The sequence below is a fragment of the Miscanthus floridulus genome, chromosome 3, assembly GCF_019320115.1.
Source record: "Miscanthus floridulus cultivar M001 chromosome 3, ASM1932011v1, whole genome shotgun sequence".
Classification (NCBI taxonomy): domain Eukaryota; kingdom Viridiplantae; phylum Streptophyta; class Magnoliopsida; order Poales; family Poaceae; genus Miscanthus; species Miscanthus floridulus.
Genome location: NC_089582.1, coordinates 136,953,799 through 136,958,179, shown reverse-complemented (window position 1 = coordinate 136,958,179; position 4,381 = coordinate 136,953,799).

Sequence of the window (4,381 nt, the reverse complement as noted above, 5' to 3'; positions counted from 1 at the left end):
GAATTTGATGATTGTATGGTACCACTATTGCTTCTATATTTATTTTGATCTAGTGGTAGCATATGACATGTTTGTGGGCTTGTAAACCTAGTGTTTGATCTAGAAAATGAGCTCTAAGCATTTAACTCAACATGGTATAAGATAACACTTATTTGGAGGTGTGAAGAAGCTTGTCCTTGGATCAAACTGAGTTAAAATATCTTTGGCAAATGTTCTAGTTTGAACCACATTTGGAAAATGATCCTCACCCCATTGATTGACATTGATAATCTCAACCTATCTACATTTTGAACCTTTGTGGTCATTGACGACAAAGGGGGAGAAAAACAAAGATATTAGTACATGGGGAGAAAAACAAAGATATTAGTGTACTAAGATTATGAAAAGACAACAAAGGGGGAAAACTTGACATAGGGGGAGAGATATGACAAAGGAAAGGGATCAATTAAAATTTTGAGCACACAAGTAGCGGGAGCAAGCTCATGAACTTGTATGATGCATTTGAATGTGCATTTCATATGTTTGCTTGCATGGCACAAGTTTCAAATTTCAATATCCATGCTTGTGTGGTGTATGCTAGTTGTAGGTTTAAATGATGAAATAAAAATCTAGCATGCATAGGTTATCTAGTGATTTCATTTCCAAGTGTTTCAAGTGGTATCGAGCTAACCATGATGCTAAGGATGGTATATTGGTGCACTTCGATTGGTATCACGCTTCAAAGGTCCATCTTTTATACCTTAGCATCATTTAGTAGACATTGTCTCCTATGTTTCTTATTTAATCATATGTGTAAGCTACAATCCAAACTCTTAGCACATAGGTAGGGGGAGCAATTGCTACCATATGGATTCATGAAACTTGTCCATATCCTTTTACACATGGTAAATATGTTTGGACAAGCAACATGGATTTAATTGAATTTCAATTCATATCTTTGTATAAGGGTTGTCATCAATTACCAAAAAGAGGGAGATTGAAAGCTCTAGTTTGGTTTTGGTGAATTGATAAAACCCTAAGTGTCGGGGACCAATTACTAGGGTACCTAAGGAGGTGGAACTAGTAACCACCAAACATTAAAAACTCCCGGTCAGACAAGGGCACTACTGAGCTTCTAGCCAGGACGACGGGAGTTCGGCTCCGCCTCGCCCGACGCCCGTGGGCCAGCACCGCCTCACCCGAGGGCTGAGGGCAAGGCTCTGCCTCGCCTGAGGGCTGAGGGTAGGGTCCACCTCACCTAAGGGCTAAGGACGGGGCCTACCTCCCCGATGTATGGGGCCAGGCTCCACCTCACCCAGCAGCCGAAGGGCTGCTCTTGCCTCGCCTGATGTCCAAAGGCTGGCTCCGCCTCGCCTGACAACCACACCCCGCCCCTTCATGTTGGTAGGCATAGGGTAAGACAAGACGTTCGGGTCAACCGCGGCATCAAGGTCCATGCCCTGTGCCCCTACAAGAAAGTACCATCAGAGCGTGACGGGATGGGTGCTTAGACCCTTCTGGGCGTAGCAGGGCCTGAATAGTGTTGCAGGTGCATGCTCTTCGCCCTACAGTGTTGTAGGCGCCACCTTCAGCCCTCGAGCAAAGAACCCGACACAGACATATGACAAACCACTACGTTCCAAGGGGGGACTCCCATCCTATATAGTGGCAAGAGAGCAGTCACTGTGCCGTCCGCTCCCCTTAGGGCTACAGGAAAACACCCTTGTCCAACACGCTGCCCAGAGGGACAGGATGGGATGCACCCACTTGCTACAATTGGGCCAGGGCATGGCCTACGAGGATAAATGAACATACCACTTCTGACACGATCTGCCATGTTAGCAGGGCAGGCGTAGGGAAAAAGGAAGACCCGACTCCCTCAAAGGACCTTCTATGCCTTTGGTATTTTCCTCTTTCTCCCATATATAACCCATGCACCCCCTTGGATCTATAAAAGGGGGGGCAGGGCTCCCCACTAGAGGGATCGACTTTTGACGGACAACTCACATACAGACGAGCTCATAGAGAGTTCAGTTCCACATCACATACACAGCCAAGCCGCCACCAAGCTCTTGGCATCATTCCAACCCTTCCATCAGAGACCTGGGACCAGTTCCTCTCTCGACCGTTTGTACCCCCTACTATGAACCGCTTTCGGTGCTAATAACACGAGCAGCAATAGACTGGACATAGGGACATTCTGCCCAAACCAGTATAAACCTTGTGTCCTTTAGCGCACCATCCGGGCCTAACGCGCATAATTATAAATTTACTAGCCGGCGCTTGTTTGAAACACCGATACTAAGTGCTAACCTAGTTTATCAAGTGATCATGAGATAGGTAGCACATTCCAAATGGTGAAGCAAATGAAGATCATGACATGATGATGGTGATGCCATGGTGATGATCAAGTGCTTGGACTTGAAAAGAAGAAAGAGAAAAAAAACAAAAGGCTCAAGGCAAAGGTATAAATGATAGGAGTCATTTTGTTTTGGTGATCGAGACACTTAGCGAGTGTGATCACATTTAGGATCGATAGCCATACTATTAAGAGGGGTGAAACTCGCATCGGAACGTGGTTATTAAAGTGCCACTAGATGCTCTAACTTATTGCATATGCATTTAGGATCTAGTGGAGTGCTAACAACCTTGAAAATATTTATGAAAATATGCTAACACATGTGCACAAGATGATACACTTGGTGGTTGGCACATTTGAGCAAGGGTTAGGAAACTTCACTAACGGAGTGTGCAAACAGTCCGACGATGCCACCGGCGCCCTAGACAGAAAAGACGGAGGTCACTATAAGTGACTGGACACTAGTCTCAGAAGGACCGGCGCGTCCGGTCAGTAGAAGCAGCGAAGACGCTGGCATCAGTCTCTAACCAGACGCTGGGTCACTTTGTGACCGGACGCTAGAGGGGTGCGTCCGGTCCTACTGATGTGGCAGTGCACAGGGGAGTCGTCGTGTGACCGGACGCTGGGTGTGTAACAGAACCGACCAATTTATAAGAGCACAAGTACGAAAGCAATCACTGGAGTGATCAAACCATCATACTTGAACCCATATAAACCCGGTAGTCAATACCACTTCTGACACGATCTGCCATGTTAGCTGGGCAGGTGCAAGGAAAAAGGAAGGCTCCCTCGAAGGATCTTCGAAGGATCAATGACCTACGACTCCAAATGGCGCTAGAAGGTCACGTGCCGCGAGGTCTATATGGCCAGACCGACCGCGCCTACCTTCCTTCGGTGGTCAGAATCCGCCATAACCTTTGACCGGACTGACCATCCGGATGCCATCCCACACCCAAGAAGGTACCCGCTTGTTGTCGACCCGATCGTCAGCCTAAAGCAACTCACAAAAGTACTGATGGACAGAGACAGCTGCCTCAACATCATGTATGCCAAGATGCTCGACGAGATGGGCATCGACTAGATGAACCTCCACAACATTCGAGCACCCTTCCATGGAGTCGTGCCTAGTAGACAGGCCGTACCACTAGGACAGATCGATCTACCCATCACCTTCGGGAATCGGTCCAATTACAGGACTGAGACCCACACTTTCGACGTGGTGGGGTTCCCCGGAACCTTCCACGCCATCCTAGGGCGTCCATGTTACACAAAGTTCATGGCCATCCCAAACTATACGTACCTCAAGCTGAAGATGCTGGGTCCCCACAGGGTCATCACTGTCGGCACCTCCTTCTAGTGGGCCTACGAGTGCAAGGTCAAGTGATGCGGCCACGCCACAGCTATCGTCGCCTCCGGGGAACTCGCCGCCCTCAAGGAAGAGGTCGCCAAAGAAGCACCCGATGCAAAGAAATCCACCAAGACGTTCGAATTGGCAGGGGGCTCTAGAGAGGTCCTCATAGATCCCAGCAGCTTCGAGGGTAAACGGTACGCATTGGTACCACGCTCTCCTCCAAATAGGAAAGCACGCTTGTCGACTTCCTTCGTGGCAACAAAAACATCTTTGCGTGGAAGCCCTCGGACATGCCAGGCATCCCGAGGGAGGTCGCCGAGCATACCTTGAAAATCCACCTAGGCTCCAAACTGGTGAAGCAATGACTGCATCACTTCGACGAAGGAAAGGTAGGGCCATCGGTGAAGAAATAACAAAACTATTGTCCGCCGAATTCATCAGGGAAGTACACCACCCAGAGTGGTTAGCAAATCCTGTTCTTGTACGAAAGAAGAGCGAGAAATGGAGGATGTGTGTTGACTATATGGGTCTCAACAAGGCATGCCCAAAGGACCCATTTTCTTTGCCACGCATAGACCAAATAGTCGATTCCACCTCGAGGTGTGAAACCCTCTGCTTCCTTGACGCATATTCCGGCTACCATCAAATCACGATGAAAGAGTCCGACCAGCTCGCGACGTCTTTTATCACCC